The sequence below is a fragment of the Haliotis rubra genome, unplaced genomic scaffold (genome assembly GCF_003918875.1).
Source record: "Haliotis rubra isolate DU_JTF1 unplaced genomic scaffold, ASM391887v1 Scf581, whole genome shotgun sequence".
Classification (NCBI taxonomy): Eukaryota; Metazoa; Mollusca; class Gastropoda; order Lepetellida; family Haliotidae; genus Haliotis; species Haliotis rubra.
The window spans coordinates 131,589-154,805 of record NW_025767281.1 but is presented as its reverse complement, the minus strand read 5'-3'; the positions used below and the strand labels follow the sequence as shown (position 1 = coordinate 154,805).

The 23,217-nt window shown below is 37.2% G+C and overlaps 1 long non-coding RNA gene across 1 annotated transcript; it reads left to right on the top strand.

Annotated features, from left to right (window-relative positions):
- Positions 1-453: 453 nt before the first annotated feature.
- On the top strand, positions 454-22,698 carry LOC124254773. Its single transcript, XR_006892549.1, has 3 exons — positions 454-463; positions 15,544-15,550; positions 22,643-22,698. It is a non-coding gene; the product is annotated as an uncharacterized LOC124254773 (long non-coding RNA).
- The last annotated feature ends 519 nt before the right edge of the window (positions 22,699-23,217 follow it).

Genomic DNA, 23,217 nt, shown 5'->3' with positions numbered 1-23,217 from the left:
CGGTTCCAAATATCATTGATCCATTGCTATTTTCTATTACATGCATTCCATCAGTATTGGTGTTTACTCAGGCGTAAAGGGATAAAATATTAATCTATTACCGCTGTTCAGCTTCATCAACCGGTAAATTATATCAAATGTATTCATGTGCCTAGAATACACATAATCAATCTTATGGACAATATATGTTTCATAAGCTTTAATCCAAAGAAAACATATAACACTGTTGGCTACATGTATAGGTAATCAGAACTAATGACATGCTTTTATGCACATACCATCAATTCCTGATGTCTTGTGATAGTTTATTAACAGATTGTCAGTGTGAAAACAACAACTCTAATAAAACAAGTACGATGCAAAAAACGAGTTCCTCTCTGAAACCCATTGATGTCCAGAGACAGCATAAATTCTGTCGATAAAGGCAATAGTTATGACCTCCATGAAATTTTATTTTAAGTCAGTCGCATAATTCATGGTAAAAGAGATGTGTAACATGGAGATATAAAAAATGTCGAAGTGTTCTGACATGATTGAGTTTAATAGCGACGTCAGGAGTCACACGAACGAAGTTAACATGCTGGAATATTCAATTGAATGGAAGGTCTTCAAAATATGTATATTATCGCCTTTTGTCTAGTTGTACAATACAAGTCTTAAAATCGAAATACTTTCTTCCATCTGCATCTTATATGTATGACTGTTATCATATATATTTAGATATGGAAGGACATAAGTTTGAGATTTATGAACAAATTTTCCTCTGATGTAGTTATTATATTAACAATGTTTGAATGTTAAATCGTGTTAATGAATGAGTTTATAACATAATACAGCGATGGAACGTGAACATGAACGCTTCATTCGAATCCTCCTTCACAAGGTAGACCTTCCCAGCTGTTATAAAGACACTTTATCACAGTTGTTAATACCAAACTCCTAGAAATGGATGAGTTCCTTCTTCATGCCTTTTTTTCATTTCCCTGTCAATCTATTTAACGGAGCACCTGTTTTTTAATGCCTGCTGTGTGACAGACTCATGCATTCGCGTGGATCTCTGAAACTGAAGAAGGTTATTATGTTTGGTTTCTGTAAACGTATATTTTTTACTTCGACCGAAAAACTGTTAACTGGTTTCGTAGGAAGTTACGAAAGTGTCACTCTAAAAAAATCGAGCAAAGAGAAGCCTCAGATGCACAATCTTACAAACTTACACATTACAAAACCGGTCTGCATCCCCTCCACTACTGATAGCACCCACATTGTCAGTTAGGTCCAAGATCACAATACGCCTCATCATTAGGACACATTCTACTACCATCCAAGTCAAGGCTATACTGCATGAAGAAATACTCTCGACAAGAGACGGTCACCAATGCAATGCCTATTAGGGTCAGATAATGAAGGGCAATTGTTGCCTTGTGGTAGTCAGAAGTCATCATGTCGAGGCAATACGGCACAAAAGAGCACAAATTGGAAGCTGTTGGCATAATTAGGTCAGGAATCTACATCGACAGGAAGCTAATGATCTCAAAGGATTAGAACCGAACTAAATGTTCCGATCATAAATGCGATGCTTCTACTGGCGTCTATGTAGTGTTATAACCTGCGAACATGTTTACAGTTTATACAGCTTCTTGTTATTTCATGGATTAGAACAAATGTCCAGAACATATTTAACATGAACGTACAACATTGTTTTCAAGTCATTCGTAAAAGGGAATTCATTTTGTTTCCTATACCGTCGTTTTAGTTATGAGAATCCCATATGGACACTGTAAACAAATGGAACTGAAGGGCAGTAACTGACAACCTGCTTCTGATTTATAATGCAACACAGACATCTGATCCAATGAGCTGAATGATACAAAACTCTGCACATGAGCGTACATCAAGCGCAAAGGGGGATTACCCCTTTTCAACCTTTTAACCTAACCCGTGAAGATCCGTGATAGAATCGGTCTTCAGCAACCCATGCTTGTAAGAGGCGACTAATGGAATCGGGTGGTCAGACTTGCTGACTTGGTTGGCATATGGATTGTCTTGTCCAGATTCGATTATTTACAGTCCGCTGCCATATACAATGTAGCTGGGATATTGTGGATGGCAGCCACAATAAAACAAAAAATTTCAACGTTAACCTAATGTTGAGTTACTTACTTTCTTGCTGAAGATAATAATGCATAAATTGCACTCACTTTTACACATAAACCGAAGCTCCAGAAACACTCATCCACTCTCGTCTGACATTGATAATATTGGCCAAAGTCAAAGGCAAGGTACATAATGAAAGCAAGCCTGGTCTACCTCATTTACCTTAGTATGGTGATCTACCTTCAGTTGCAGGCGATCTATAGCCCATTTTCATATTGAGTTGTTAATTAACGATTTACAATTTGATATGCTCCGAAATTAGTTTTAAATAAAATGTGATGATCTAGTTGTTATACTGTCCGTTGACGACAGGGTTTTATACCGTTTATAATATGATTTCATATATTTGTTACTGACGTATAATTTTCTCACGTATATGGCTGAACTATTGCTGATGTGACGATAACGTTTAAGTCACTCACTCATTACCGCATCATTGAGTCATATACATATATGTGGCCATCTGAGCCAAATTACCCGCTTGACGAATTGTGCAGACACAGGTAAACCGTATGTGACTGGGTGAATTTAATTATCAATCTTGGATAAAGCACTCTGAACCGGATTAGACATGCAAGTCCAATAAGACTGGTTCAAAGTTTTGAGAAATATCCCATGGTGAACAGAAACTGAGTGATGTTTTGGTTATCAGAATACATGAGTGAGTGTTTTTGCGTTTTAGGCCGCATTTAGCAATATTCTAGCACTATCAGTTCTGAGGGACACCAGGAATGGGCTTCACATTGTACCCATATGGGAATCGAACATGGGCCTCCGGCGTGACGGCGAACGCTTTAACCGCTGGGCTACACCACCGTCCCTGAAATTCATGGAAATCTTAGGCTTCGAGTCAGTAAATACCCATATTTAACGACTTGTCTACTGTTACATTGTCAGCAATTCATTTGAAGTTAATCAAGAATAAATTCTCTCCATCTGCAATGTAGTAGTTTGCTCATGGTATACCTTTCTTTGATCTACTATTATTTAGATATAACAGTTTACAGTTGGTTAAATGGAGGTATGTTTGCACCCGCGAAGGTCCAGGTTAGAATGTACCTTCACTAACCCATGCTTGTCGTAAGAGGCGACTAACGGGATCGGGTGGTCAGGCTCACTGGCTTGGTTGACATATGTCATCGGTTCCCAATTGTGCAGATCGATGCTCATGATGTTGATCACTGGATTGTCTCGTCCAGACTCGATTATTTACCGACCGCCGCCATATAGCTGGAATATTGCTGAGTGCGGCGTAAAACTCAACTCACTCACTGAGGTATGTTTGCTTAAATTCTACCACATACACACACATAAATGTCTAAACGACCATAACGTTTCAAACAAACAGTGCTTCAAGCGGTTTAGAAGAACGATTATGTCGGTGTATATTGCCGTGTTTTTGGTTCATTATTAAACAAATTTGTAACGCAAAGTGAAATTCAGAATTAAATTTGGAGAGTGTATTTAATGTGTAATGGAAAGAATATTGTTTTATCATCCTTCGTTCTCGTCAAAAACAAATTTCTTGTTACATTCTTCCCTCTAACTGTTTAAGGAGAAGCTTCTTACCTCAAGTTAAAACATTAATTTACAGAAAATGTTGAAGGTGGGGATTAGAAAACTGATATACATAACGACATATATTCACCTTTTTTGTTTGAAATATATGATAAAAAAAAGAAAAATCACGTTTTGTTTGTCAGATATTTTATGAATACCAATTTTCGATAAGGACAAACTTTATGGATGAACAACTTCTTTATCTAGGTGATGCGACGTTTCGATACAGATCTGCCTGACAACATACAAGAATCTGTATCGAAACATCGCATCAGTTGAATAAAGAAGTTGTTCATCCATAAAGTTTGTCCTTATCTGACTCTCCAACTTCTGAAAAACCTACACAAAGAAGAAATACCAATATTGTTCATTACATTGACCTCTGTTTGTCCTTCATACATTCATGTCGACACGACCCAGTATTGCAATGCTGATTTACCTCCACTCATGACTCATATGAGAATTTTTTATCGTGTGTTGCAAGGTATAAAAACATCAGCATACACTATTCGTGTGGAAATGTACTGTAAGTCCCCATGGTCCCTAGTAAGGTGATCTCCCTTCAGTTGTTGGCGATCTATATTGTCCCTAATAGTCATATATTGTCAAATTGTGATCTTCTAGCTGTTTTATTGTCCTTTGTCGACAGATTTTATATTATCTATTGTTAACATATTAACTGTTTTAGTCACGATATGGCTGAAATATTGCCCATGTGACCATAATTTTTCATTTACTCACTCATTTTGTTGCAGTATCACATGGGAACTGGCAATAGCAGAGCGAAAAATCAGGCCCCATGGAAACGTGTCAGTTTCATTCCAATTCAACTGAGTGTTTTTTTGCCATCTTCCGCCCACTGGTGCATACACATGTCTAAAAGCGTTTGGTTCAGGTGATGACTCTGTCATGCCCACTCATTTATTACAACAGGTGGAATCTATACCTTGACGTTTTATCTCTTTTCAAATGAAGTTGGGGCGGTGGGGTAGCCTAGTGGTTAAAGCGTTCGCTCTCACGCCGAAGACCCGGGTTCGATTTGGGCACAGTGTGTTAAGCCCATTTCTAGGTCGCCGTGATATTGCTGGAATATTGCTAAAAGCGGCGTAAAACTAAACTCAGTCAGTCAGTCAGTCAAATGAGGTCGTAGCGCATGTAATTCATACAAGTGAGCAACTAATATGGTTTAGTAATCCCTATACAATAAGTAAGACACATTCAATGTGAAGATATATGTATAAAAACATCGATTACGGATTGCAATTAATGAATACCTTCATTTTTATAAAAAAACAAACAATTAATTTGGAATATCAGGTCATCATTGCCATTCTTCATCGAATTGGGTACAAACAGTGGGTTTGTATACTAACCAGTTCAGACGTTTCACATTTTAATTGTTTCATCGGCATTCTAGAAGCTGGTGAGTCAATAATGAAGCATGCGACTTTATTGATAACAACTTCTTGTTAATTGCATGGACTGACTCGTAATGACAGTGTAGGCATCTACACCTACATGTCGTTCTATGCAATAGACAAGAAGCTGTTATCCATAAAGCCGTATGCTTCATTACTTTCACATTCGACCTTGATGATTACTATTCTGCTAATGCAGTCACGCATCCAATACGTCTTTCCAGGAAGTACATCAAACAGTCGGCAATAACGTGTCCGTGTATATGTAAAGGGTAATTGAAAATTGGTCATCGAGGAAGCGGATAAAATTGCACTCGTAAAATGTGTTTTTAATCCGTATAAATTAAGGACAGTGATTGGGAACACTGATGTTGTTGTGTTAGTAAATAGGTCAGTTTCTAGCTGTTGATGCAAACATAACCTTGGAGATATCGTTCACATAAAACAATCCAATGGGGTTTGATTGGTCGTTAACCCAAACAATTCATTTTTGTTTAGATGCTTTGGGGGTTTACCGTTTTGGCGAGTCCTTGCTGAATATGTGAACTATTTGAACACTATTTTAGTCATGCCAAAACGTGCTTAAATAAATATGGAAACCTGAACACAGGGTCCAGACATTCATCATGTTTGACAAGCTAGTTGACAGACGGAATGAAAGACCAAATGAATTTCCACCATGGCAACAAGGAAGGTATTGGGACACAACCACAACTAATTGCAACTGATTCTAACATGGTTAACTGGTAGACCTCTTCTGGTCTACGCATGTATAGAAATATCTGTGATCGAAACACTGGAATAACCTGTCATTACTGTTTTCATTTCATTTATCAAACTTCTTTTTTTTCATTCATTTCCTGCAATGGTGAGTTGCAATGAAAAGTTATTCATTTCTGACATGAGCCCGCCATTAACCATTGGCAGCTTTGGCAAAACTACACAGTCGTACACATGAGTTCAGAATATGCAATAGATTTGACATTTATGTGACTATCTCCGTTATTGATTTACTCCAAACACAGGATATTTACGAGTTTTTCAACAATTTTGCGATTGTCTCAGATTCCAAGCTTTCTGATAATGTCATCAAGTAACGAATGTCGGTTTCAATGAAGGGCATAAAAAGGAAATAAATCCAAGATAATAAAAAAATATTACCCAATGTATTAGTCAAATTAGAATAAAAATCATCCGTCGTTAAATCAGAGATTGCACTTGTCAAAGTTTATAAGATTTGATGACTGACCACCCAGTGCACTGATGATATTGTATCAATACATATAACGCAGATTGTAAGGCGTGGATTGTGTATATATATTACTTTGTCTGCTTACTTTGTTCATAACATCAGCAGAATTGGTACTCCAAACAACTGTTCATTTTACACAGTAGTATTTCATTGTATATTACATATAAATATTCTCACTACTGTGACTCATACCTTGCTAGCCATTTAACAGAACGCTGGTTAGGCAGTGTCCGGAAAATGATTGGGAAAACAAATTAACGTGTACATTTAGATTCCTTTGAAAAATATGCAGTTGGCACAAAAGAGAGCATAATCACCCCGAGAACGTCCGAGGATATTACAGCTTTCCAAATTTAACCGGTAAGACAGATAGATGGTGGTCTTTGCAGTGACAATAAATCGGTGTTTAGCCTTTGTGTCATCCCATCAGTTCATGGACTATATTCGTTCATGTCGGTGACTCAGTTGATCCAGTTTCTTACCTTTAACTCATGCCTTTAATGTATAGGTATGTTTCCGTATTTGTTTCTCAGGCACTTGCGTTTATCTTGTTTGAGTGGCATTTAAAAGTTGGTGTGATGAACAACGAGGAGATCAACAACTTGCGTTTATGATGGGTGCCACCACTGAGACAGGCGACGCCCACAGTTTCAAGAACACATTGTATTACCACTATTTTATATTTATTTATTTATACCAAATATAAATGTCTATGAGCTTGGAAATATCTTGTAATTAGGGAAATGAGATTGTTGCTTTTATATGCTCTCATGCAGTGTCGTCCTAAATGCAGTCTTGCTTCAAAACATGATTCGGATTCGATTCTCAGATACATGAACACATTAGGTTAGTTTAAACTGAGTATAATAAGTTTCATAATCACTTTAATCGTCCGTAGAGTCAGTAGGTAGAAGAAGCTTTACATTTGTGGTACAACCTTAAACTTATGTGAGTTTCATCTTGATTAGGTCCATGTTAAAAATAATCGTTCACCAACGATGGTCTTCGCAGTTATATACATGTATATATATTATGTCAACGATGTGTCTTAATAAGTGTGTCCTTAACGAAGTGTCACTAATTGTTAACATGTGGGCTTTCTGGATTTCGAGAACATGACTTTGGATAATTTTCATTTGGAAAAGGTCATTTGTCACTGGTAAATCTACATGAGATATCAGGCAATTCCAAAGGGACATGCGTTATATGACGAAATCCGTCATCACAAACATGATGAGGAATCAGCATGGATTATGGATAATCTGTTTGGAACCTGAATTCCCGCATCTGACCAGAAGGTGCGCCCTGGCGCTACAAAGTGTCACATCTAAGACTAAAACCATTCCCGATGATAATGCTGAATATATTAGTTTGGCAAGAGTGGCCATTGTCAGCAGAGGTTTAACCTTTGGGAAACATATATTAACAACGAGGAGAGTTCTATGGATATACAACTTCTTTAATATAAAGTGAGCGACGTTTCGGTGTAGCTACTTTACATTAATAAAGTTGCATATCCATAGAACTCTCCTCGTTGTTCATCACACCAACTTATAAATGCCACTCAAACAAGTGAAACATATAAATAATTAGTTTTGACAGCGACCTGGCACCACTGCATGTAAAGTGATACAAGTTCTTTTATCATGCTTGATTTTCAAATTAAAATATTTCAAAACAAGGTTAGCAATAAACAGTAACCAAAAATCTCCGGTTCCGGTGCTCAAAGAATATGGCTACATGACTTTACTTTATTTAAAAATTCGCCTGTAACGCCACTGCATATTGGCATCTTCGCCATGGCATCTTTCAAAATGAATAAATTTTCTTAATCCAGCATAAGGTTATATTTCAAACATGGCGGGGCTCAAGTTTATTTTTATCTACGGATTATCTACAAAGCTTCGGATTACGTAACATTTGGAGGCACGCAGTGTGACCGTAATACTAATCATACTTCCGCTGTGTAGGAGGCTATATCACCAGATATGAGTGTAACGTGTTGAGATAGTAGATTTACACACTAGAGTATCTCGAATGGATGCAATATATATGTAGTTACGACTACGCTTAATCAGCCTTCCTGGCATAGATGGATGCCGGTGCTGACATACGTGTGCCAATGGCTCTAAACAACTCATTCATTAACAATATAAGGAAACAGAGGGAACTGTAATCCTGAATCACTGCTAATGCTCTTTGATGGAAAATGACAGGGACAGATTGTTTTACCCATATTCCTATCAGTTACTATGGGTCACAGGGTTGGATTATTACTCAGCGTTGCTGTTATCTTATCGTATTTTCACTTTCACGTTGAGAGAAGTTTCTTAACACACTGACTGTAAAATGTTATTTTTAATTTCATAACCCTGCAGAAAAGAATCTATGACAAGCATGCGTTTTAGCTGAAGAGTGAAGTGAATCAAGACCTAAAACAACAAATAATCTCGATACTGATTTTATAAGTCATAGCCTTAAGGGGATATTATTCAATTTTAACACTGACAGAAGAAAATGACTTTAAACTCAGTAGGAGTGACAATTCCAGAAGTAAAAAATCGACACACAACAAAGTTTCTATTACAAAGGTTGGTAAAGAGCGATTTTATTGGAGCGAAAGGTTGTATTAAGGAAGGATTACCACAGAAGAAGGATTGCCCATTAGTATTTCACGCAACGATAACTGATGGCTTTGACACACGAAGCTATAACATACAAAGGTCTGTAGGGACCCAAGATGTTTGGTTTGGGCTTCAATTGTAGCAATAGTTGTATTTTTAAATTAAAACTTTTGTTTAGTGTAATTGTTACCCCCTAAAGTCAGTTAATGGTTATCTAAACACAGCAAGAGGTAAACATAGGCATGTAGATTTTCTTATTTCAGGAAAATGTAATTTCTGTACATTTGCTTTCACCTTAAATGCTCACTTCCCTTGTATGTTATTTCAAACATAGGATATATCGATTGTAATTTTGTGATTATATTTTCTCAGTCTTCACTTATAAATTTTTCCAACCGTATTTTGAATGTAACACAGTCCTTCTGTATCATTTGCCATCAGGTTATATCGGAACAGTACATTTGGTTCTGATGAAATAATGCTCAGATTATCGATTCTTCAAAGAGCGGTATTTCAAAGAGCATGTGATTCAAAATATGATCGATGGATTACTGTTTTCAGTGGCATGCATCCCATCAGTATTGGTATTTACTCAGGGATTAAGGGATAGAAAATGTAATCTGCTATTGTTGTTCAGCTTAATCAACCCGCGAATTGTACCAAATATATTCGTGCTCATTGATCACACTTAATCGTGCACATGGCCACCATCTATTTCATCTGCTTTTATCAGAATCAACAACGTAACCCTGCAACATTGTGCGTTGGTTATTTATGACAAGTAATGACAAAGATGATTCAATAAACTGCCATTGTGAAGATAACGGCTCTTTTAAAAAAAATTAATGCAAAGAACTAGTAACCCTCTGAAACTGATTGATGTCCAAAGACAATATAAATCCTGTCGATAGCGGAAATTAGTTATGAGCTGTATCAGAAAACTTTCAAGTTAATGACATAATTCGTGATATTGGAAACGTGTGCCCTGTAGAGAATGAAATGTCGAAGTGTTCTGACATTACCGCGTTTAACAGAGAAAACAAACGCCTACGGGAATAACGATTATTACCGTGAGGCTGATACATGAATATTTTTTGCATGTATGAACGAATGAATAAATCAGTCTTATAATATATCAGGGATTTATGTATGGCCATATAGTAGTGATATATATGGTGTTCATATATCTTGGTAGTTGATAACTATTCAATGTGTCAGGAGTCACAAGACGTAGCACCCTGACATATCGAATTTACTGGTAGGTCTTCATAGTGTGTCTCCTTTCCAAAGGGCAAATTCCCTTGCTTTGATATAGCCAACCCTGGCAGAAATTCTGATTCATATGCATAAAGAAACAATGTGGTGAGCACAATTTGTGCCAAATGGGAATGCCTGGTTATTGTCGCAAGTGCTTACCACCAAATTTTACATACATGAAATCAATAACTAAGCTTATCTTTGCACACCACGTGTAATAACAAATGTTCCATTGGTAATTGAATTTAAATTTGTCCTGTTGGATACAAGTGTACAAATTTATAAATCAAACATAAAACATAAAAATCATCTCTCTCTCTCTCTCTCTCTCTCTCTCTCTCTCTCTCTCTCTCTCTCTCTCTCTCTCTCTCTCTCTCTCTCTCTCTCTCGCACTCTCTCTCTCTCTATATAATATACATACACACACACACACACACAACAACAACAACAACAACAACAACAACAACAACAACAACAACGATGGCTAATGCGCACATGAACCTTTCTTTCCAAAACCAGCTTCTAAAGTTGCTGTCAGATCTGACCATAACAACTGGTAATAAAAACAACTTTATTAGGACAGTTCGTAATATTCAACACTGGAAAATCAGTGAGAGCGTTCCTTCTTCGTGCCTTTTCTTCTCTATTCCCTGTCAGCGTTATTTAATGAGGAACGATTTCACTGGTTGTATTTAACAAAAACACATGTTGTAAAAGTGTCTAGCATCCCTGTAGGCGTCCGAAATTGATTAACCCTTTTTAATCCCGGGACTATTGTACACGCTAAAAGCTTTGAAAGGAGTCATTCTCATCGCAAAACCATGTTTATATTTTCTTATTACATTTGTTTACAACTGGCTTGCTCTTCATCATGTTCCTTCTGTTGCAGATCAATACCGGACATCGTTTTAGGGCAACATTGCTGTATTGTCACAATTTGGAATTGCCAGAAATTGTCCTTTACAAACATCTGTTTTCAAAACTGATTTTCATGATCCATTGATATATTCGTCATCCCTGTTATGCCTTTTCTGCCCGATGGAGTCTCCTGTCGAGCGGATTCTCGCAATATTCATTTCCATGTAAGGATGTAGGTTATATTTCGACTGAAGAATTGTTGCAAGGACTGAAGGAAGATACTCTATATATAGGTTAAATTAGATCAAGCAAAGGGAAGCATTGAATGCATAAATTCACACACTGACACATTGCAAAACTGGCCAGCATGGACTCCACTAGCGGTAGCTCCCCCGTCGTTAATCAGGATCAAGATTACAATACATCTCATCATTAGGAAACATTCTACTACCATCCAAGTCTCCGATAAACCGCATCAAGAAAGCAACCCAGCAGGAGCTTGTCACCAATCCAACGCCAATTAGCTTCAAGAAATGATCGGAAATTGTTGCCTTGTGGTGGTCAGAAGTCATCATGTCGAGGCAGTACTGGACAGTAGCGCACAAATGGCAAACAGTAGGCATAATTGGGTCGGGGAATTAAATTCGACGTGACGCTAATGATCTCAACAGATCAGAACAGAACGAAAAGATCACTTGGTATTAAACTGTATGACCATCAAAATCAACGAGGCACGAAGAGCTCGGTTAAAACATTTCTTAACGTTCTTACACCCTCCATCTTTCATTTTATTCCGAATATTCTAACAAAAGCCAGAAACGTACATTAACCTTTAATCCATTCCTAAAAGGAATACCATGTGTGAATATTTCCTTCCTAAAAACATCACATCGAATAAGTTACGAGATTCCCAAATACACATCGACACTGAAAACAAACGAATTTTATGGACGTACGATTGCAACCCGTTTTATTACAGTATAGACTATAGACATCCAATCAGTGAAATGTGAGTGAGTGAGTGAGTGAGTGAGTGAGTGAGTGAGTGAGTGAGTGAGTTGGGGTTTTATCAACTTTTAGCAAAATAGTATTCCAGCAATATCACGACGGGGGACACTAGAAATAGGCTTCACACATTGTAACCATGTGGGGAATCGAACCCGGGCCTTCGGCTTGACGAGCTAACGCTTTAACCACAAGGCCACCCAACCGCCTCCAATCAGAGAAATGATTGTGTCAAGTATAAAACGAGATGACCTCTTCTCCACATCAACCTGATGTTGAGTTACGTTTTGCAGCCGTTCTTACCGAAGACGTTAATCCTTAACTGCACCACATCACCTTTACCTCTCATAACGTTCATCTCCCATCGTCTCACCATAATACTATTGGCCAAATTAAAACGCAGGGTATACGACAAAAGCATAGAGGAGATGGTTTCTTTCCTCTCATTTGTTCGTTTATAGCATCATAATTAGCCATATGATGTGGAGCATACTAAATCAAGTGACTTGCATCCATAGGTGTTCAGACACGGATAAATGTTTTATGTTATGACAGTAGATAACCAGTTTAACTGTTTATATAATTTCATTTGTCTATTTCACCACACATTCTTCTTACCGAGTAACTTTCTCAGTTCGATACTAAAAAGCAATGTCATTATTTAGCGTTGACAGAATTTATAACTGTGATATAGATATGTCGTTGTCACAGACAAAACTCATTGTCTGTTTATTGACACCTATGTGTCTGCCTGCCCGTCTGCTAATGCCAATATTCAATACACAACTTCGATCACTGCCCACATGCAATTTGAACTTAATCAGGCTCTACACCATAAACAAAACGCATTGATTTATGGCCCGAGTTCGGTCTCTGTCACATTACGTAATTACACAGACAGGCAGGTGTGATAATTGTACACATGACATATTATGATGTCTGTTGATTGCAAAAGGTTATACACAAAAAATGAGTATGTATTTACAAAACCCAACATCTCTATATACACCCACAATGAGCCGTGGGGGCATCGGCAAATGAACCAGCCAATGAAAGACCTCGTTACACTTGAGTGCACATCCACCCGCTCTGACTGGGTTCGGTATCCCGGGTTCTTCGTTTCGAGGGAAGTTAACCCAAGTACAAACTATTGCACTTTTGATTTGCGAATGTACGCTTATATTTTGGTTTATATGTTTTTTCATAATCAGTAATGTATATTATATGTCATGAATAAGTGATAATTGTGTTTTAATCATGTTTGATTTTTTGGTTGCACGTGACTTTTAAAGTGAAATGAATGACAGCGACGTTTCGTCGTAGGTTCTAATAACGTTATCAGGCAAGTCAATAAGGATTGGGTGGGGTAAGGAGGTGTTTTACAGTATAATGGGAATGGACTACAATAGCATGGGCAAAGCCAGTTAACATCATAGTGCTTAAGATAGATAGTAAGCGCTAAACGTGTGAAGCCTGCAGTGTAAACAAGGGATAGTGAGGTCTGTAGTATATGCAAAGTGACCATAGCTGATGGTATGCAGAAGGTATTTCTAGCCTTAGTCACGGATGACTGATGGTTTGAGTCTTTGGATGTAGATAGCTTCTCGGAGTTTTCTGATTTCAAAGTCCTTGAGATTATTTGTTAGGCTTTTGATTCTGCCCCCCTGGATGTGGTCGGGATTGTCTCTGATGTGGTCTGATAGGGCCGGGGAGTCAAATTTTGATACGAGGTTTGGATGTTGTTGACTGGCTTATGTAGGTGAAATATCCAGACTCCTCACAACTCGAATGCAAAGATTAGCTGATTTTGAAACGTCAAAGAGACTGACAATTTCCGTTCAAGTGCGTTCATGAGACTACATTTGGTGTAGGCGAGGTTGGAAAGCCCCAACATTTCTTCTAAAGAACTGAAATGAAAAGATGCCTCATAATCACAAAATTTACGAATTCTTGTAACATCACAGAGACTGACGCAATCCGTTCATGAGACCAGTTTGTGAAGACGTGTTTGAAAAGCTAAAATAGTATCATCGATTATCTATTCCTGTCTCTGGAACTGAGATATGACGTGTTTTAATCACATTCCTCACCAATTTTGGATTTCTGTCTGTTTCCTTGATTCCCCATTTCAATGCGTAAAGAATTTACGATCGTTATAAGCATTTCTTTCCATATTACCCTCTTGATATTGCATATAGTTCTTAACATCTAAGCCACGACCACATGTGTGGCTGCTAAATTACTACACGTACTTCCAGACAATCAAAACATTTAAAACTGAAGGGTGATGAACAACGATTGACAAAGTCATTCTGTGAGTGTATATTGGCATATTTGTGGTTCCTTATTGAACGGGTTTGTCTCACAAATAGAAATATAGAATCGAAATTGCAGTGTTTTATCATCTTCCCGTCTGGTTCTGTTCTAAAATAGATATTAATCTTTACTACACTCTCCAAAGACTTCTTGTTACAATGTTTCTGCTAAGGCGTTTACGAAAAGGCGCCTGACCTGAAGTTAAAACGAATCTTGATTTACAGATGGAAATTGAGAAAGATTGAAATACATAACGAAAATTGGTCATCTAATGTTATTTTGGTTCGAAATGTATGAGAAAGGAAGACTCGTGTCTCATTTGTTCAATATATATTTTCAATTTATTTGAATCTTTCAGTAATCGAATAGATCGTATAAACTGTGGCCTCTGTCTGTCCATAATACCGGCATGTCGGCTCGACCTAGGGTAGCAATGTTAACATGACTCCATCGATGAGTCATGCGTGGAATTGTATAAAAACAAAAGCAGACAAATTCGTGTGGAGGAACAATAGTCTTCAATGTGGCTACACGTTTTTACATGAAACTGTTGACCATAATTTAGTGCATACAATGTTAGGGAAATATAGAAATAAAAAGGTTTATTTGTAGGATGAATCGACTTCTTCTGCTCTTACCGGACCACATTTGACGACTTGAAAAGTCAACAAATTGCACGTTTTTTATTTCGTCTGGTAAGAAGTTTCTTTTGTTCCTTTGAAGTCCATATAATAGATATATTACTGACAAAAAAGTTTAACAATTTGATTTCCTTTTCTTCATGTAACATAATGAACACGGAAGTAAAGACATGTTATGTTTAAAAAAATCTCCATTTCTCAAAAGAAAGTTCTTCGTATGATGTCATGGCCCGACCAGCATAGGTGCCACTCAAGGTTTCCCATGGAATATGTGTGGACAGGATGTCAAGGCCCGAACACCACAGGTACATTGAAATATAAAACGTGTAAACTGTAAACGGTTTTGGAAAACAGGAGCCGAATTCATAAACAATCGAAATTCTAAATTTCCGTAAGTTACCTGAAACATTTCACATGCAATAATATATATTATGACACTATTGCTTTAACTCTGAGAGAATTTATGTCTCCAACCCGTGCTACTTTATACGGCATGAGAAATGCCATATGATTACTGACAAGCACTTGTTCACGAGCTGTACTGTTTCTGTTCAAGAACTTTATGTTCTTGCTAGGTAAAATATTTTTAATTGGCCCATAATTATTATTACCTCCCCTCGCTTTATATTATTCACTATTACTGAACATTCTACATGGACTACGATAGATGCAATGGAAAAAATGTAATGAAATATCTCTCCAGTAACGCTGAAGATTCAGTGGTAGTAATTCAGTCTTGAGTATTCATTTAGGAACAGTATTTAGGATAATTGTATTACCATGCTTCCAAACCCAACACTGATGATTAAATTGTTCCTGTGAATGGCGCCCACTTTGAAGGGCTCAGACATTTCTCAGGTCACAAAAATATCCCTTGAGAGGTCTTTCACGTAGTTTTATGAGTAAGTTTAGTACTAAACATCATGTGAAGATATTTCTTGGATATTTCTCGGTTAGAGCCTGCTGAGTGAGCACTCCGTCAATGATTTTAATAATACGACTCAGGTCATGTCAACGTCTAGTCAGATTAAAGCATGACAGTTACCTCGAGTACTCCTAGATTGAATAATACTTTCGGAACTAAATATTCTATGAATGACTCAAGGAAAGTCATCTCTTAGAATGGTCTCAGACGTAAGACTTTTAAACACTCTACTCCTTATGAATGCAACAGAGGTTTATGTCAAATTCTAGTCAGAAATGACATATAGAACAATATCTACTCCGTCTGTGTGTGTTCCACGACAAAGATAAGCGATGTAGAATGGAAAGTATGCATGCATATATGCATATATCAATGCCAGTTACTGACTTCACATAAGTCAAATCCAATTTGCACATTCAGTACATAAAATATAATTCATGTTAAATGGCGGTCAGTCTTAAGTGAAAATTTGTTATGAATATTATACCTGTCACGTAAACATCAGGCGATATCAAATGTCAATTACTCGCTTGGTGTTTTATTCAATCATACTTGATTACTGCTTCTAATCAATACAGAATTCTTACATCTTGTCAGTTGCGCTTTCTCTGGAATCTGGGCTATGGTAAAGCACTACATATGTGTAACTTTAATGAAACTATGCTGAACACATTCCAAGCCAAAGTGCTGTGTGTAACAACTTTATTTAACGCCGAAGACACCATCAGGTGTCTCCCCAAGACATGATCGTGATACTGACCTTCCAATATGGGTAAGCCATAAAAAGTGTAATCTATCAAATTGTCTCCTTCAGTGACTCTGAAAATTTGCCCGAAATTACACTGCCTCTCTTCAACCCTCGCCATCGTATTCAAGCGAGAAATCAGTGAAGGAAATTATATGGAGGAGGTTTTGCCAACGTGGGATTAGTGGTTTTTTTTATGCAGTGGCACCTCAGCTTAGAACTATCTTGATTCCGTTTTTAAAACAAATGTTGAGACGTTTTTGGATATTTTCATTGATAGGCCCCTGAAACTGAATGGTTATCCAGTTTATTCCTTCAAAAAGATTTTGTTTGTTATTTTACGCCAAATTTAGCAATATTCAAGCCATATAACAACTGTCTGTGAGTACTCGAGTCTGAACCAGACACTCCAGTGAAACACAGTCTGTGTGTGCATCGATGTATGCAATTAGGATACGATGTCATGGTCAAGCAGGTCACCAAGCCTGACCACCCGATCGCCTTTTACGACAAGCATGGGTTGCTGAAGACCAATTTTAACCCGGACCTGCACGGGCCCTTCTAAAAGATTCCAGATGCACATAATACATAGATGTCTCAGTATCTTATACATTATATGTTGCAAATGGAATGGCTGCCTTTTTGCAAAGTAGTTTACCTTTCTCTTGGAATAAATATCTCCAGAATACTTGAAGGTGAGTTAATGAGTGTTGTTTGAGACTACAATGTCTAAAATGACGCTAACGTTAAAGGTTATGGTCGAAACTGGCATACACCTCAGTGACCATGCAAATATCTTTAGGTGGTTGTTACGGACACCTTGCTGACCCGTAGTACTCGTAGGAGAATCAACAAAATTTGCTCAATTGTATTACAAAGCACTCTCCAGCAACGTAATGGGGGCCTGTGAATGATATAGTCTGGGTCTGACCGGTAGGCCAGGGCATCTACGTAAGAAACATGAATTCGAGAACGTATGGTACAAGTCAAAATAGTTAATTGCATTGGACGCTCATTTTTGTCTCTGAAACGTTTTTACAAGAAATCCACGCTTTCCCGTTGTTTGTATAAAAGCAAGTTCGTGAAAACCAGTGCAATGCACCATTTGTGTTTGTCTAATTAGAATACTTATGTCATGAAATTATGTCATGAAATTATGTTTAAAAACCATGCCATTAACGGATACCCTATTTTATAGAAAAGAAACGTTGAACACTCTGTCGCTTCCATTTCAGATTAGACATCAGTTGACAGTACTTTGACAATAACAGGAAATTGAATGCCGGCGTCATGGAGCTAGCTATAGGTCTGCATGCACGTTTGCCAGTTTAGCAAAGTTAAAATGATACAGTTGCACATAACACTTTATGAACATTTTAGCATATATTATATAACATACGCATACATAATAAGGAACATTTCCACAAGTTTGGCTCCAAAAGTGATTTTCTCTATAAATGTATCCTTGGCAACTGAAATATCATGAGTTCAAGGAACTGGAGCAAAATTGCTAAGTGCTATAACAGATGTTATATACAGTTACACATTTGCTAAAACCACACTAAAGTCAGTACATGTCATCAGAACCATCCAGATGTTAATATTTGGCATTATGATTTATGAAATGGATTGCAATTGGTTACGTATATAAGCTCAGACTATTGCTGCTTTTACATGTAACAGCACTGCAGTATCAACATGGATGCCCAGTCAAAGACAGTATACACAGTCTCTACATAGATTTTATTCCGTCATCATGAATATAGGAACGTGGCGATTTGGGTAACAGAGCGAAGTGCACACATGTCATAACGTATTGTGTCATTCATGCGAAAATACCAGCTGATGTATGAGCAGGTTTCTCAGAACAGTTAACTTAATCTAAACGTTTAAAGAGTCTTGGCAAGTTTCAAATATAATCGCTCGGAAGTAATTACTGTACGTAGGCAGAAGCTTACACAACGATATTTCACAGAAAGACCTTGAAAAGAAGTACAGTTAATTCACGCGAATCTTAATGACAACCTCCCATATAGCCAGAACTTACAAGCTAACTTAATAGCGTTCTACCGAAATAATCACCGTTTGGAAATCCCAGAGTGCTAATATCCGTTTTTTCCTATTTCTGTACATTCTTACAATGTGCACAAAAACAACCTGAAACTGTTATTGGTTGGCATTTAACTCCCATGTGGGCAGTCTTGTTCTTTGTCCATATGCTCCAAAATACATTATTTTTGCAACATGACCATGCTGATGAGATAATAGCTACATGTTTGTGTAAAATTCTTTTGACAAATGGGAGACGGAAAATATGGGTTGCCAATTTCAGCAAAAACAACCACAGTTTTCCATGAACCTGCATTTGGTTGAAAAAACTTTCTTGACTTCAACAGTCAATATTCATGTTTGAAGTGTTTGGTTTTCCTGGAATATGTTTAATGTGTCTAATGGGTCATTCACAATGTATACTTTACGAAAGGCAATACAATGTTTCATAATATAGTTCTCTTTACAAAGAAGTTGTGTCGTGATGAAACAATATTTTAGCTATGTTTTCAGCCTATGTACGCGAACATTGGCCCTGGGGTCCAGTGAATTGGCCGACCGCCCGGAATGTTGGAGATTGCTGATTCCTTTTGTTGTTGTCCGAATGTAACAAATGATATTATGCCATATGGTTGTATATTTTCTGTTCATCCACTTAGGTCCACCAGTGTTGAGTACATCTGATATGTGTTTGACAGTTGGTTATTGATTTTGATATTTACTGGGTGTTGCTATAAGAGTTTACAAAACATATCAAATTACATTCCTGACGAATGCATTTAAAGTATGTAATAAAATTTTAAACGTACGCTTTGCTCTTTGATCTTTGTATATGGCACTCACTAGATAACAGTTTGGCGTGATACATTTTCTGATATTGCTAACGCCTTTGTTGAATCTCTTTGAACTTTCTGTGAGTCACGTCGTTCATTGACGTCTTTCTGATTTACTCCATTTTTCTTTCAAGTAAACTCATGTTTTAAAATGTACAAATGCATTCAGAGCATTAGATTTTCGAAAATCAATGCTAACTAAGTGGCATTGTTTCTATGCCAGATTGTTGGTGGTGGGAAATATCTTGAAAGCGTGAAACTTGATAACTGTGTTTCGGTATTTGGTATTGATTACCGAGGTTTCGAGTACAATTCGTGAAATGTGAAATCTAGTATTTCAAAGGAAGTAGGGATGACAATAAATATACTTTGGGCAGTTTTAGATACAATGAAATAAAAGACATTTTACACCAAGTGATTGTAGCTTAATGGATTCAGAAAAATGTCACTATGTTAGTCTGGTTTTCACTGTTACGATGACACTCATGTGCTTGGCGAATAAAACGACAAAAATAATCCAACGTTCAACTGGAATACAAGATAGTTGTGAGTAAACCAATTTGTTTTTTAATTTGAAGCTTCCAATTAGCTTGTTACTTCTAAAAGACATTAATACCCAGAAGGCGTTGAATTTAGAGTTTCAGAAAATGTTTGGTGGAGTAAAACTTAATTTCAATTATTTAAGCATAACAGCTTTAACGGAGCATCCCGTCCGTTGCCGATCGACAAGTAAGTGGAAATTGAACATAATACTGAGCAATATCCCAGCTATGTCATGTGGTCCAGTAAAATAACCCGGGTTTGGGCCTAATCGATTGATACCTTTAAGTATCGCGCCAAAACATTACAGCGTGGCGTCACGTGTCTTTGAAATAAAAACCATGTGAAACGTCGTCGGTTAGCAATGACAGTTCTGGACATCCAATACCCAAGACAAGACGACATGACAAACGCACATTACACATCCTTCAATTACTTGTTTGAAGTAAAAGATTCTCAAATCTAACAGCCTCACGATTTTGTACATTTTACCCAATCCCATGTTACCAGCTCTCGGTTATGAATATTACATGTTCTGGAAATGTTCCAGTCGTGTCACGCAAACTGTACATTGTAACCACCGTAATGGTATTTTGGTTATCGATTCCACGGCGCTGTTGATCCTCTCAGGTTAAAATGGGGTTAAGACATTAGAGAAATAACGTTCTAGGTATATTGCAAACCATTTTTTCCAAGACTAGTGGAGAATGTAAATTCCACAGAAACACTAAGAATGCCAAAGAACACAAAGACCAGTCCCCTTGAATCTAATAAAGTCATAAATAATTCAGTTGTTTGAAAGAAATTCAATTATTCAACGTAAAGAAATGCTCTGGCTTAAATTATTCAAAGCAGTGTTTTCTTGGCGGAGACGTAACCTTTATGGAGCCGTAAATGAAAACCAAATTGACACTTTTAATTGAAAATGTGTTCCAGAAAATACAGTGTGAAACGCGTTGTAGTCACGTGTTCAGCAATTTATGACAAGTTCCAAATACACACAACGCGCCGAAGTGTCAAACACTGGACAAATAGTTCAAGACCTGTGGGAAAATGCAGACGTTGTGTAAGAACTATGTGAATCTGTAAGTAAAACTTCTGGGACAATCCAAACTATTAGTGGATGAGAGCAATTGTGTTTACAACGGTCATGCTTCATTCACATGACTAACATTAAAGTTATGGTACAATTATCTTGCAAAATATTGTAAACAATGGTCTTAGTGCTTTCACCCTCATTATTGTCTTATGACCATAAACCTGCAAGATGGATGGTGAGCTTCCTCAGGACTCGATTGATGTGTCCATCATTAGAATGTTTATGTATGCTGAATGGTGTTTATATCACTACCCACTAACCTTGTATAATTCAATGATTTTCTTTCATGTGGTCAGTAATTATTATATATGACTCTAGGATGTAAGGTAAAATATCATTCTCTAAAATGGTAATGGACCTCAGTCCTATGAATATATCTATGACTATTCATCTGACACTGTAAACCTTACCAATGTATATGCCAGCTACTTACCATATACTTCCTTTAAAGAACGCTGAAATTAGTTTTTATTATTATTTCTTGCAAATAGATGGAACGTACCTATCTTAACATGGTGCTATTTCAGCAATCATAACAAGGGAAGTGACTATGAGGAATATTTATAGTATGTTTTAATTTACAATTCAAATTACATTTTCACGTCGTATAGGTGTTGTAGGTCACACAGTTTCATTAAAAAGGATCAAAATCGACATGATTTCTTTCACAATATTCTGACCCCTGCAAAGTACGTCTCGCTGAGTGCATAGTGTCCTCGACATCTTAAGAGTTACCGGAGACTGTGGGGAAGAGTGGTTGTTGTAATTTAGGTGATTACTAAGCTTACATCCATCAACTTTGTCCATTCAGTGACTCAGGCAATTCAGCTTAATGAAAAATCTTCCCATCTACACTGCGTGTCCTGGTTGCACTTTGCCAAAACAGGCCTATTGGTCAATACACAGGAATTAACTCTTTGTGAAGAACCGCTAGACAAGAACTCTGCAGATCACTACACACGTGTCTGTTTCATTTTACTTTTCATTTTACAACAACACAATTGTGTAAAACGTATTTCACTAATGAAACAATTTTTTGGCAGCGGTAATTATGCTTTCACATTAAAAGAAGTTTATGTATTTACATTGGTGCATGAGGCTGATACAGACACTGTATTCATGTAGTATCTTGATCCGTTGGGGAGGTATATGCACGTGTTACAAAAATGCCGAGCCCTGCGCGTTCTCTGTTCAAGTGAGTGCTGGCAGAATATAGTTGAGAAGGAATTTACACCAATATCACGGCGCTTGAGGCCAGAGATGATGTGGGGATTCGAACCCAGGTCTTAGACGAGACGAGCGAACGTTGCACTACCTTCTATTGTAAGCTCCAAACCTCGGTGGTAAAAGACGAGTGTAATACAAGAATATACAGTTGAGCACCGTTGCCTCGATATTCATGGGACCAAGAAAAAATATCGAGTTAGAAGGACATTTAATATAACCAAATGATAAAACATGTTCATTATTACCTTGCGGCAATATAAATACGACTGTTGTTACTAGATGTAGGTTGATGTTTCCTCCATCAGTTCATACTGAGTGCGTGCGTGAATGAGTACTAGGATTTGGACTGTTTTTCGCATAATATAAGAATAACAAGAAGATTCCATTTGACACTTCAAAGGCATTAGGCACATTGTCACAGACATATGAAACCAAAGTTTACCAATGCAAAACAACATACCAACAATATGAGAGCCGCTGGAAGACATCACGTAGAAATTCATTTTGTTGCTTTACATCTCCACCAGCGAGTGTTCATACAGTCAGAAAATGTTTAAAAAATCTCATTTGTTTTGGCTTTGAGTTACTGAACTGTGATATTGACACTGTGGTACTATATGAGGCAAACGACTTTGTCCATTGTCTAGCATCCTTCTTCTGCTTCATGTCCTAATAAAAAAACTGAAAAAATAAATTAAATTGCCAATGAAAATC